Genomic DNA, 14,277 nt, shown 5'->3' with positions numbered 1-14,277 from the left:
TCCAAAAAAATGAATAATACAATTAAAAATAGGAAGAAGTCATGAGTAGACATTTTTCCAAAGACCACCTACAGAGGGCCAATAGACACATGAAAAGATGCTCAACATCACTTATCAGGAAAATGCAAATCAAAACTACAATGAGATGTCACCTCACACCTGTCAGAATGTCTACAATTAACAACTCAGGCAATAACAGGTGTTGGTGAGGATGTGGAGAAAGGAGAAGCCCCTGGCATTATTAGTGGGAATGCAAACTGGTGCAGTCACTCTGGAAAACAGTATGGAGATCCTCAAAATGTTAAAAATATAACTAGCATACAATCCAGCAATTGCACTACTAGGTATTTACTCAAAGAATACAAAAATACCAATTCAAAAGGATACATGCACCCTGATGTTTATAGCAGCATTATCTACAATAGCCAAATTATGGAAATAGCCCAAGTGCCCACTGATTGATGAACGAATAAAGAAGATGTGCTATAGATATATATAGATATAGAGATATCTCGCCACAATAGCCTATTACTTGGCCATAAAAAAGAATGCAATCTTGCCCTTTGCCATGACATGGATGGAGCTAGAGAGTATTATGCTAAGTGAAATAAGTCCGAGAAAGACAAATACCGTATGATTTCACTCATATGTGTAATTTAAGAAACAAAGCAAATGAGTGAAAGGGGAAAAAAGAGAAAGGGGCAAACCAAGAAACAGACTCTTGCTGTAGAGAATAAACTGATGGTTACCAGAAGGGAGGTGGGTGGTGGATGGGTTAAATAGGTGATGGGGATTAAGGCGTGCACTTGTCGAGATGAGCACCAGGTGTTGTATGAAGTGTTGAATCACTATATTGTACACCAGGAACTAATATAAAACTCTCAACTAATGGGAATTTAAATAAAAACAAACAAAAAAGTAAAGACTTTAGTAGGCAATCCAGGGTCAGCTGAAGGATTTTAAGCAAGGGCATTTCATGATCATTTTGTTTTAGGTAGGCTGTCTAGCAATAGTGAGGGAAAGAATTTAAGAGGAACAACAGCTTAGGTGAGAGACGATGAATGCTGAAAAACCCAGAGTAGTAATAAGAATTGAGAGGAGACACAGACTGAAGAAATAACAGCCAAAAACTCTGTAAAACTTGTGAATGACTAGTTATGTGGAAGATGAAGGGGGAAATGGCTCCCCGGCTTCCTCCTTAGATGACTGGGCGCTCCTTACTGATACTGGAAATAAGAAAGGAGAACAAGTTGGTAGAGAAAGATAATGGGTTCAGCTGTGAAGGTTTTAGGCTTGGGGTACTTGTGGGAAACCAAGGGTGGGAATGTTTAGCAAGCAACTGAAACTTGAAGCTCAGAGAAGTCAACACTGACAGCCAACGGCTTGAGTGGATGACTCACCCAAGGAGACTCTCGGAAGAAAAAGAAAGCAGCATCTATGGGTTGTACCTTGGGTTTTCCTGAAACGCAGGAAAAGCTGGATTCTTTTTAGAATAAGACAGTTTTTAAGCAGACACAATTAGGTCAAAAAAATGTAAAGCGATTCTCATAATATCAAAATATTAAAAACTACCTAAATGTCAAAGAAAACTAGAATGGTTAATATGGTATATTCACCTCCGAGAATATCAGTTCTTTTAAGTAATGTGTAGGTAGAGTTCACATAAATGTGTTTAAAGGTAAAAAAAAAAAAAAAAGTAACATTTAATCATACTTCAAAAACTATGTATTATATAAATAATGTAACAAGATGTATAGTAAAGTCTGGAAAGACACAAATATATTAGAAGTAATTTTTCCAAAAAAAGTCATTTTTTCAAATTATTCAAAGTTCTCCCCGTAATATTCTTATAATGGGAAAACAACTCTTAAAAACACATTTTTCCACAAGGAGAAAACACCCCGCACAGTTGGATGGCTATCATAAAGATAGACAGACTAACAAGTGTCGATAAGGACAGAAGTAACTGGAACCCTCATAGGTTGCTGGTGGGAATGCAAAATGGTGCAGCCACCTTGGAAAACAGTTTGGTCATTTCTCAAAAGGTTAAACAGAGAGCCACCATATGACCCAGCAATTCTTAGGTATATACCCAGAAGAAATGAAAACATATATCCACACAAAGACTTGTATGTGAATGTTCATAGCAAAATCCTAATAGCCAAAAAGTAGAAACAGTCCAAGTATTGATCAACTGATGAATGATTATTTTAAATATGTGATATCCAAACAATGTAATATTATTCAGCAATAAAAGGGAATGAAGTACTGACATGTGCTACAAGTTGGGTGAACCTTGAAAACATCATGCTACATGAAGGAAACCATACATAAAAGACAAGTTGTCAGATTCCACGTATAGGAAATGCCCAGAATAGGCATGTCTATAGAGACAGAAAGTATTTATTTTTAATTTTTTTTCAATGTTTATTTTTGAGAGAGAGAGAGAGAGCATGAGCAGGATAGGGGCAGAGAAAGAGTGAGACACAGAATCTGAAGCAGGCTCCAGGCTCTGAGCCGTCAGCACTGAGCCCGATGCAGGGCTCGAACTCAACGAACCGAGATGATGACCTGAGCCAAAGTCAGACACTCAACCGACTGAGCCACCCAGGTGCCCCAATAGAGACAGAAAGTAGATTAGAGGTTGCCTAGGTCTGAGGTGGAGAGAGGGGAGGAGGATTAGGGAAGATAAGTAATAGTCATGGTGTTTCTGGAGTGATGATGATGTGGAACTCTATACTAAAATCCATTGAACTGCATACTTTAAAAGGGTGGATCACAGGGTATGAGTTCTATCTCAATAAAAGCTTCTAAAAACAAAAAAAAAACCACGTCATTTCCATCTACCCCCAGGAGAGACAAACACAGCACCACATCCTACCCAATACCATGTCTGATGCACGGTAGGCCCTCTGTAAGTGCAGAATGCATCCAATGAAGAATGAGGGTGCTGGCCTCTGATTTCCTGCCTTTGTACACGGTTGGTCCCCCAACCCCCAGTCCTGTCTGCTGCCAATGTCACCACAGCCACAGGAGACATAGTCCCGAAGTCTGCAGGGTTCATAGCCTTGTCTCTGGTCTTAAACCTGGGGCCTCACTGGGCACCAGGGAGATTCACGGAAGATCAGCTTTCCTGGAAGCAAGCCCCAGCAGGACTATGCCCTGACATGGATCCTCCACATTCTGGTTATGCATCCTGCAAAGAAAGTTCGGGATAGAACCCCTCAAAGGGGGGCTGGGGCAAAGGCTGAGGTCCCAGCTTCCTTCTGACCAGTTCTGACTTCCCTCAGGGTGGGAGGAGGCTGTTCCCCAACACCATGTGGCAACAGCAGCAAGGCCATAGGCCAAGCCCTCCACTCTGGTACTGTCTAAAGCACCTCTCTGGTTTGTTCTCTGTCTCACCACATTTGTATTAACCGACAGATGAAATCTTGGCCTTAGGTTCCCAGCTCACCCAAGCCCAGGAGGGTTCTACAAACAGTAGTCAATATTATTATTACCTTATTTCCCTATGTCCCTGGGATTCCAGCGTTGGGGGTCCACACCCAAGGGCTCCCGCCCCTGGGCAGGCTTTGGAGCATCTGCTGAGGCCTGGAAGAGCAAGAGCCCCCAAGAGCTCCAGTGACAACAAACACCTCCAGATGGTGAAGGCTGATAGGACCCTCAGGCATCCAGAAAGCCTGCCTGACTCTGATCTGGGAGGTTATGTGCCCAATTCTTGTGTCGTGGAAGTGACAGTGGTGCCGATCAGTACGCTCAAGGGAAGTCTGTGAAAACCTCCACCATGAAGCTAGAGGAGGGCGCCTATAAGGCAGGGATCCTGGCATTGGCCCCGCCCCAGGACGTGCTGGGGGAGGTCCTCCTTCCAGAGATCCCTCCTGTGGTTTACAAACTCTCCCGGTCATTGAGGGCCAGGCACGGCACGTGTGGAGCGCCAGGTGCAGGGGGCAGGCAGTGAGTGGGCAAGACAGAGAACCAAGCTGAAAGTTACAACAGTGTGACGGAGAAAGGAAGGGACAAGAAAGGTCTCCCAGAGGGCCACCACTTTCACAATATAAGGAAGTAAAGAGGAAAGGGCTGGCATGTGAGTATCATTGATGGTTTGTTGATGAAAAGCTCCCATCTGATGGTTTATGATTCTTCTGTGAAGTGGGTGCTCCAGCCCATCTACTCGGGGAACAAAAATTTGAGGAAAGTGGAGAATATTTGAAATGGTCTTAAGTAGGATGGAGGAGGAAGTGACTAAGGAGAGGATGATGTGAGCTCCAGAGGCAGGAAGCTTTGTGCTGGGTTCACAGGGGCTAAAAACAGTGCCTAGCACCTTGAAGGTAGTTAACATCAATGTAGTAAATGAGGTAGTGGGTGAATGATTTTCACGTGGTGTTGGCACAGGTTACTAGTTGTGACCATGAGCTTATGGTAGCACCAGTGTCCTGGTGGGTGTGCTTTTATCAAATAGAGCTGAACCACTTCTTAGAGGGCGGATCTGGAAGAATCAGAGTTGGGATTTTGCCAGGTGGGAATGATGAAAGGGGCATGATGGAGGTGATGTCTGGTAAGTGATAAACCTTGAAATATACCACAGACGGAGAAAATTAAGACAAGAAGTTGCTGATGATCAAAGGTGTCAGTGGAAAGGTTGATAAATTGAAGACCCTGACAAGCTTAACAACCCTGCTGTGTAAAGCCAGTCCGTATCCAGACTTTTCAGTGACACAAGTCAATATATTCTCTTTTGTATAGAGACCACTGAATTGTATTTAAATCTCTTACACCCAGATTATTCCTCATAATACCAGAAGGGTCTCCATCCCTGGCTCCTGCTTCTGAACTAACTTGATAAATGAATATTAACTTTTCTGTACCTCAGTTTCTTTTTCTGTCGAAGGGGATGAACAATACAGAGTTGTAAGATTAAATGGATGATAATTTTTTTTAACGTTTATTTATTTTTGAGAGAGACAGAGCGTGAGTGGGGGAGAAGCAGAGAGAGAGAAGGAGACATGGGATCCAAAGCAGGCTCCAGGCTCTGAGCTGTCAGCACAGAGCCTGACGTGGGGCTCAAACCCACGAACTGTGAGATCATGACCCGAGCCGAAGCCAGACGCCCAACCGGCTGAGCCACCCGGGCACCCCTGGATGATAATTTTTTTAAAAAAAACATACATTTGCTCCACAACATTGAGATGCAAAAATCATCCCATTAATTTTTTTCCAAACAACAATTAAATCTGGCTCCATACCTGCATTTCCTATAAGAAGACACCCAATATTATCATGCTTCGAGGCCCCTTTCCTTCTTCTACACTTGCCCTTGGAGTTCGCCAGTAGGGTTAAGCCCCAGTTGGCAAGAGTGACAACTTGCTTGATAATAGATCCTTTATCTGTTGCCCTGCTTTGCCTTCCTCCTCTCCTTTTCCCACTCCCCAACTGGTGTTTTAAATCCTGTTCCAGGGCTCACTTCTGTGAGAATCTAAACTAAAATAGTCTTCTAAAAAAAATTTTTTTTTAACATTTATTCATTTTTTAGAGACAGAGAGAGACAGAGTGTGAGTGAGGGAGGGGCAGAGAGAGAGGGAGACACAGAATCTGAAGAGGCTCCAGGCACTGAGCTGTCAGCACAGAGCCCGATGCAGGGCTTGAACCCATGAACCATGAGATCATGAGCTGAGCCAAAGTCTGATGCTTAACCAACTGAGCCCCCCAGACACCCCTAAAATAGTCTATTCTTTTTCATTTTGGCCACTGTGGGGAGTAATTAGGGAAGAAATATGTTTTAAAAGCCTTCTAAGGTGATGAGGTAATAATGAAAAAAGGTTGAGAAACATTGGCTTAGATACATGTACCATCTCAAATTTATTTACTTATTTATTTATTTATTTATTTATTTATTTATTTTAATTTTTTAAAAAATATTTTTATTTATTTTTGAGACAGAGAGAGACAGAGCATGAGCAGGGGAGGGACAGAGAGAGAGGGAGACAAAGAATCCGAAGGAGGGTCCAGGCTCTGAGCTGTCAGCACAGAGCCCGACATGGGGCTTGAACTCACAAACTGTGAGATCATGACCTGAGCTGAAGTCGGACGCTCAACCTACTGAGCCACCCAGGCGCCCCAAATTTATTTTTGTGTACAGTGTAAGGTAGGCCTCAAGTTTCATTTTTTTCCTTTTACATATGTTTATCCACTTTCAATAGCACCATTTGTTTTAAAGACTTTTTTCCCCCATTAAATTGCTTCAGCACCATTGGCAAAAATGATCTATCTATATCTATATATATGGGTCTCTTTCTGGACTCTATTCTGTTCCATTGGCTTCTTTGTCTATTAATATGCCAATACCACACTGTCTTGATTATAGGAAGTCTTAAATAGTATAATCTTCTAGCCCTTTTCTTCTTTTTTGAGATTGTTTTGGCTAATCTTAGTGCTTTGCATTTCCATATTAATTTTAGAACCAGCTTATGATTTTCTACAAAAAGTGCCACTTGGATATTATTGCAATTGTGTTCAATCCAGAGACCAATTTGGAGAGACTAACAAACTTGAATCTTCCACTCCATCAACATGACATACCTCAATTTATATAGGTTTGTGTCTTAAACAAGTTTATGTATTTGATGATATTGCAAGTGGTAATTTTTATTTCATTTTTCAATAATTCTTTTTTTTAAAGATTTTATTTTAAGTAATCTCTACACCCAACATGGGGCTCGGACCCACAACCCCAGGATCAAAAATCACATGTTTCCCTTGACTGAATCAGCCGGGCACCCCTCAATGGTTTCTTGCTAGCATATAGAAATACAACTGTTTTTCCTTTATAATTTATTGGGTCATGTAATTATTCATCTAGCTGCAAATATTAGATTCATGACCATAGTACCATTATTTATTTGTGTCACTATTAATACAAACCAAACCCAAAAAACTGATGAATAGAAATACTCACATTTGATTTGGGACATTCATTCTTTATATAAAATGTTGTCGGGGGAACAGTTACCAGTTCATACTAAAGTGATAGGCTGAAGGAAATACTATAGGACATTGCATTTTTAAAATATAGAGCAAGGATGATATTGAACTTTAAGTCTTTTGAATCCCCATATAAAAGCATTATAATTCATTTACCTCTTTTGTTTGCTACCAGACTTTCTCCACTGTCATATTCAAGATTCTTTTAGCAATATAATACACATTATATTTATGTATATGTATCTATTCATATCAAACAATGTTTAAGTTATACCGTTGCTTGAAGTTAAAAAATTTTTAAACATAATTTTTATTGAAGTATATTGTATGATAATGCTCTTAATAGTTATCATTAAATTTTGCCTTTATGAAAAACCATTAAGTATCACACTTAGATAAGAGTACAGAAGTAGAGTATATACAGACCTTATGTAGTAACTGTATTCATTTGTTATTTTTTTCTTTCTGTTTTTAAATGTTTTTCATTTATTCATTTTTCAGAGAGAGCACGTGTGCACGCGCCCAAGTGGGGGAGCGGCAGAGAGAGAGCGGAAGACACAGAATCCAAAGCAGGCTCCGGGCTCTGAGCTGTCAGCGCACAAGCCCAACGTGGGGCTCAAACTCACAAACTGTGAGATCATGACACGAGCTGAAGTCAGACGCTTAACCGACTGAGCTACCCGGGTGCCCCTTAGCTTTTCTTTCTTCTTTCTCCCTTTTTAATACATATCCTTATATGTTGGTGTTTCGTTTCCATAGGAGGTATTCTCAAAAGTAGTATTACTAGATCAATGAATACATTCATTTAAGTCAGGAAGCATAACAATAAAATAAACATCCATAAACCCAGGACTTCACACAGAATGAAAACATTTCTCATCCTGGGGAAGCTACTGGAGGTTCCTCCTTGATCCATTCCTCTTGCCTTTTTATAGAGGGTACCACCTATCTGACCATTATGTTCATAACCCCCTTGCTTTTCTTTATAGTCTAGATAGATAGAAAGATAGCTAGGTGACAAAGATTATTTTGTTATGTTTAATTTTAGCTTTATAAAAATGGGTATCATTATGAAATAATATTTACCTTGAAGCACATCTTGATTACTCAAAAACACACAATAAATATTAGTTGACTTAACCATTAACTGTTTGCATAATTTATACAAATGTTATTCTATAAAATATCTAAATAACATTCCATGTTAATAAATATCAATGGCTCTTTGATTTAAAAATGGTGAAATATAGGTGCCTGGGTGGCTTAGTCTGTTAAGCGGCCAGCTCTTGATTTGGCTCAGGTTGTGATCTCATGTTTCGTGAGTTTGAGCCCCGTCTAAGATTCTGTGCTGATGGTGCAGAGCCTGCTTGGGATTCTCTCTCTCCCTCTCTCTCTCTGCCCCTCCCCTGATCAGACACTCTCTCTCTCCCTCTCTAAACAAACAAACAAACAAACATAAAAAAAATAAAGATGGTGAAAGGCTAATTGTAAATGTTTTTCATACATCCACATTATTTTTCAGCGGCATTAACGCCGTCCAGATATTTAGAAATAGGTCATTTGGGCAAGAAAAACTTGCTGAACTCTGGAAAATACAAAGGAGTCACAATGGGAGATTTTTGAACCTGGAGAAGGAAGGATAATATTCCATAAATGATTTTTCATAGTTGTGGTTCTTACACTGAGAGACATTTTAATTGCTGTATTACCAATTTGCTTCACTAGATGGAGATATGAGGCATATTGCAAACACTTCAGAAAGGAAAAATAACTCCTGATATCAATATTTGTAAATTTTTTTAATGTTTATTATTTTTGAGAGAGAGAGAGACGAAGCAGGAAAGGGGCAGAGAGAGGGAAGCACAGAATCGGAAGCAGGCCCCAGGATCTGAGCTGTCAGCACAGAGCCCAATGCGGGCCTTGAACTCACAGACCACAAGATCATGACCTGAGCCGTAGTCAGCCGTCCAACCGACTGAGCCACCCAGGCGCCCCAAGAAAATATTTGTAGACGAGAAACTATCACTTATAAGGTGTCATCTTAAAGGGTTTAATCTTCTATAGAATGAATTATCAGCCCCAAAGAGAAACATTTGCTGGGATTTGACAATGAATAGTTTACTGGTTAATAATAGCTCATCAGGGAACTGAGTAGACTCCTTCGTTTATTCACCCATCCATTTGTTCATGACTTCCATTCACTGGCCAAGCACTTACCAAGCATCTACTGTGCCCAATATTGCTAGGCATTGAGGATATAGACACAAGAAGGAGACCATCCCAGCCCGCATGGAGTTCACAGGCTTGGTCAAGTAGGGCAGATTAAGTATACAAACTACCAAATAGAATACACCTGGGGCGGATTCACTGACTGGGTTAACACGAGTTTCAGAGGTGAAATAAAGAACAAATGGCTCTTACTGCCTCAGAAGAGAGGCCTGGGATGTGTGCTAAGGAACGAATGATTCAGAGACAATGGAAGATGAAAAGAAGATGAAAGCCATAGTCCAGACAAAACTTGGTGAAGGCCTGAATCACGTGGGTACCCATGGGGATAAAGGAGGAGAAAAATGGATAAATCTGGGGGAGGCAGAAGAGGTTGGACTTCATGCCTAGATGATTGTGAGGCTCAGAGCCGGGGGGAGGAGTTTCCTGGACAGTTGAAGACAAGTGCTCCGGAGGTCAGGATAAAAATTCAACATGAGTGTGAGAAATGGAAAATAATTTTAATAGAGCACCTTTACTCATATCTTAAATCGTAAGCTGCCTCCCCCCACCCTTTCCCTCTCCTGGAGATCTCCATTCTGTTTGCTCTGGCGTGTGAACCTATTCTTCCTGCCAAGTGAGTCAGTCTCAGAGTTGTGCTGACATGTATTAAATTTCCTGTAAAAGTAAGAAACTAGTATGTCACATCTCTCTCTCTCTCTCACACACACACACACACACACACCCACACACACCCACATACACCATACACATTCAAACCCACAGAGACACAGGGACATGTACATAGAAAAAGTATAGTGTCATTTGTAGAAAATTACAAAAACAAACACACGAAATGATTGTTCCTACAGCAGAAAAGCCATCTTGCACAGATAACAAACCCCAAGAAATTCTGCTTGTTACCCTTAAGTGTTCTTCCATCCTGGAATAGAAGGTGAGCTTTCCTGCAGGTATTTAAATCTTGATGCATACTGACCTGTTTGGAAAGACTTTCTAAGTGTTTTTTTCAGTTCTATTATTTTATACAAAAGATTAGAAATCTGGAATTTCTGTTTTCAGTAGTTTCTGTTTTCAGTCTTTTAATTTCCACTGTGAACCCAGCTCTGTTTTCATTTCACATCCATATGTTTAACTGCATCCACCCCTAACACAGAGGATAATGATACATACCCAGTGAGGGTGTGACTGCGAGAAGCAGATTGCCATGACCCATAAATCAGCTCAGACATCTGCTGGGGGCACCTTGAGAGGGAGAGAAAGGGAGGAGAGCTGAACTCACGAGGAGCACCTTCCCTACGGACACAGTGGATCAAAGCCCGGAGAAAAATGAAACTTTCTAAATTCTGACTCGCTTATGAAACTTGTGTGATTTTTAATTTTCATAGTGGTAAGCAGAAAGAATTTAGATGTGTATATTCGAGTCCTATTGAGATTCTCCCAGCCTCCTTCTCCATATCTTCGTCTGTATCCACAGCATCTCTGCCTACAGCTGTACCCTTATTCACACTCAAATCCGCTCCTGTATCTTCTCATCTGCCTGCTGCCTCATCCCAGCAGTACGAGTAGAGCGGACAAAGAAAGATTGGGACTCACCGCAGGCAATGCAGGCTGACTAGGACAAGCTCAGCAAGGACACACTCCACCTACCTTTACACTATATTTCCAGGAACGCTTAAAGGGCTCAAGTCACATTGTTTAAGAAGGCACTTGCTGGGAGGAGCCCTGGGTGTTATATGCAAGTGATGAATCACTGGGTTCTACTCCTGAAACCAATACTACACTGTTTTTTAAAAAATGCTTATTTACTTTTGAGAGGGAGAACCCAAGCTGGGGAGGGACAGAGAGAGAGTGAGACAGTGGATCTGGAGCAGGCTCTGAGCTGTCAGCACAGAGCCCGATATGGGACTCGAACTCATGAGCCGTGAGATCATGACCTGAGCCAAAGTCGGATGCCTAACCGACTGAGCCACCCAGGCGCCCCTAGGTAAATAAACGCTTTAAAATAGACATAACCTAAGAGGTTTATATCAAAAGGTCTTGGTTCATGAGTGTCCTTGGAGGAGTGCCTGATTCTAGAGCTGGGGTGGGAGAAATCTAATTGAGCCTGGAAAACCTTGTGTCTGAAAATAAGGAAACTCTGAAAACAGCAACCCCACGATGATAAGGCATGATAAAGGATGCAGGAGCCAATCTAAAGGAGTTCCCAATGGCCAAAGGTGGAGCGATTTGGGCAACAAAATAATGACAGTATAGCCTACAGAATAAAATAAATATCCACAAGTTCATACATATCAATATAACTACTCTACAAAGTTACTAGTAGGTGAACATCACAAGAATATTTGTTGCAGGTGAGATCTATCCACCGATAGATATACGAAAATCTGTGAGTGGAAGTCTGAGGAAAAACAAGATATGAGCATAGTCTCCATGCATCTCCTCCAGGTTATTTATCAATTACAAAGGGAAAAAATTATAAGCCGACAGTGGAGACACCGCCTCGACCAAGTGACCAAGGTTAACAACACAAGTAAGAAGACATAACAACAGTGTGTGCTTTCTGAAAAGATGCACTGAGAAGGACATTTCAACTCTGTGGTAGTCTTACCAAAAACATATAGCCTCAGTCTAATTGTAGGAAAACATCAGACAGACCCCAACGAGGGGTATCCTACAAAATGCTTGACCAGTACTCTCCAAAAGTGTCAAGGTCATGGAAGGCAAAGACCGAGAAACTCTCCCAGATTGGAAGAAACTGAGGAGACATAACAACTAAATGCAGTATGAGATTCTGAATTCAATCCCAGAATGGTAGACAAAAAGACACCAGAGGTAAAACTGATGAAATTCAAATAAGGTTTGAGTTTAATTAATAGTATTATAACAATGCTACTTTTCTGGTTTCGATAATCAAACTGTGGTTGTATAATTGTTACCATTAAGGGAAGCTGGATGAAGGGTATACTTGAACTCCAGGTACTACTTTTAAAACTTTTCTATAAATCTAAAGTTATTTAAAATTAGATGTTCTAATTTTTAAAAGCTTAGTTCAAATATCTGCTCCAAACCTTTATTAGTTCCATGACCTTCCTGGGCCTCATTTTCCTTACTAAACAGGAACTTAGGATGGATGGTCCCCAAGCCCGTTCTAGAGAACTATAGAGTTGTGGTCTGCCTTCCCTTCCTTCTGCAGACCAAATGACCATTGATGATCAGTTGCTGAAAGGAAGAATCCTGAAAACAGTCACGAAATGATCATTGTAGGTCATCTATGTCTTCAGTTCAAGCTTCCAATTTAAGGCAAAATTATACAGCACTGGAGAATTGTTCCCAGCTTGTTAGGGGTAAGGAGCTGCTTTCCTAGTTATGCCAAGAGGTAACTTACTGGCCCAAAAGAATTACTAAGAAAGAGAATTCTGGTCTAGAAGAAAACATAAACTAGTTAGAGGTTTGTTTTGTTTTGTTTTGTTTTCAGTTATTAAAGAATAGTGGAATCATGAGGAGTCATTTTGTTTCAAAGTTTCTTTAATGTCATCATTGTCTTTTTAGAATTAACAATACATCTGGGAAAAAAAATGCTTGTACTTGTAATGGAGAAGCATATTGTTGAAACTCGCCACCTCTCTAATCCTAGCATCTAGGGAGAATGTCCCAGGAATGCTTTGGCAGTTAAAAAATAAATCAGCTTGGCAGAGTTCATTTCCCTCGACACCCTCCCACACACCCACAGATGCATTTCTCTTGACCACTACGGACATTCCATGCTCTCTTTTTCCAACAGTATCCACCTCCCTGTTCTCATTCTCCTGTGGGCCATTTATCCCTACAGATACACGGCTTCTAATTCAGGCATGAATCTGAGCTCAAGGATACAATGCCTCAAACTAGAAGAGATTGCCTTTTCATGGTGATTTCCAGGTTCGGCGAACTTTTCTTTAGCTGCTGACAATCAGAAATTTTCATCCTCTTTATCCACTTTTTGCTCTCATTTCGAAGTTCCACTCATCAAGTTTCTCCTTCAATGCAACAAACAAGTATTTTGTTGTTGTTGTTGTTGTTGTTTGTTTAAGATTTTATTTTAAATAGTCTCTACACTCAACATGAGGCTGGAACTTACAACCCCAAGATCAAGAGTTGCATGCTCTACTGACCGAGACAGCCAGGTACAAGACAAGACAAGTATTTTAATACTCCACCCCACGTGGTACAGTTTCTAACTGTCATAGGAAGTTGAGTTTGTTTTTTAAAATTTCCTGGAAAATTTTTGCAGTCAAATCTCTGGAGAGTAGAAATCCCCCAGAAAACTCACTAGAAGCCCATTTAGAATGATTCACTTTCAGAAAAACTAGCAAGACTTTTCATGGGCCTTACCCTATGGAGTGCTCACAACCATATGCCCCAAGGAAAGCACATGTTTTCAGAATTACTCAGCATTGTTACAGCAGTAATGAAATTACATGTTGGTGGTAATCGTGTTAAGTCAGTACTTGTTGGGATTACATGACCCCTTTTTGTGTAGAACTCCACTCACCTATTTCACAGTAGTCATCTACTCAAAGGTGGCTCCTCTGCCACCAGTCGTGGCTCTACCAGGGAGTGGCTTTAATCCCTGACCGGGTTAGTCCACATATCTGAAAGATTTATCCTTTCAAGCACCAAAACAAAAATATTAAAGTATTCTCTATAGAATGTTCATGTATTTACCCATCCTTGCACTTAAAGTAGAGTATACTGGGGCGCCTGGGTGGCTCAGCTGGTTAAGCATTCGACTTGGGCTCGGGTCATGATCTCACGGTTGGTGAGTTCGAGCCCCACATTGGGCTCTGTGCAGACAGCTCGGAGCCTGGAGCCTGCTTCGGATTCTGTGTCTCCCTCTCTCTCTGCCCCTCCCCAGCTTGCACTCTGTCTTTCCCTCTCTCTCTCTCTCTCTCAAAAATAAACAAACATTTAAAAATTTTTAAAAATAATAGAGTATACAGCATATAAGTTAATATTTCTGGATGAGCCCTATTTTAATGGGACATGTATAGCATGTCTGGTTTTGTTTCAATTATTCCAAGCCCACACTCTTTT

At 40.9% G+C, this 14,277-nt stretch overlaps 1 protein-coding gene across 3 annotated transcripts in view; it reads right to left on the bottom strand.

Moving 5' to 3' along the window:
* Positions 1–14,277, bottom strand: part of LOC112860835 (phosphatidylinositol 3,4,5-trisphosphate 3-phosphatase TPTE2-like) — a 199,435-nt gene that overhangs the window by 170,668 nt on the left and 14,490 nt on the right. For all 3 annotated transcript variants that reach the window (XM_086712927.1, XM_086712941.1, XM_086712949.1), the window contains exon 3: positions 10,375–10,446. The gene's annotated coding sequence lies outside the window, so the exon portion shown is untranslated. The remainder of the gene's footprint in view (positions 1–10,374; positions 10,447–14,277) is intronic.

Source organism: Puma concolor, chromosome A1 (genome assembly GCF_028749965.1).
Source record: "Puma concolor isolate L17-30 chromosome A1, mPumCon1.1.hap2, whole genome shotgun sequence".
Lineage (NCBI taxonomy): Eukaryota > Metazoa > Chordata > Mammalia > Carnivora > Felidae > Puma > Puma concolor.
Note: the sequence above shows the minus strand (reverse complement) of the source record. Positions and strands in the feature narration are given on the sequence as shown.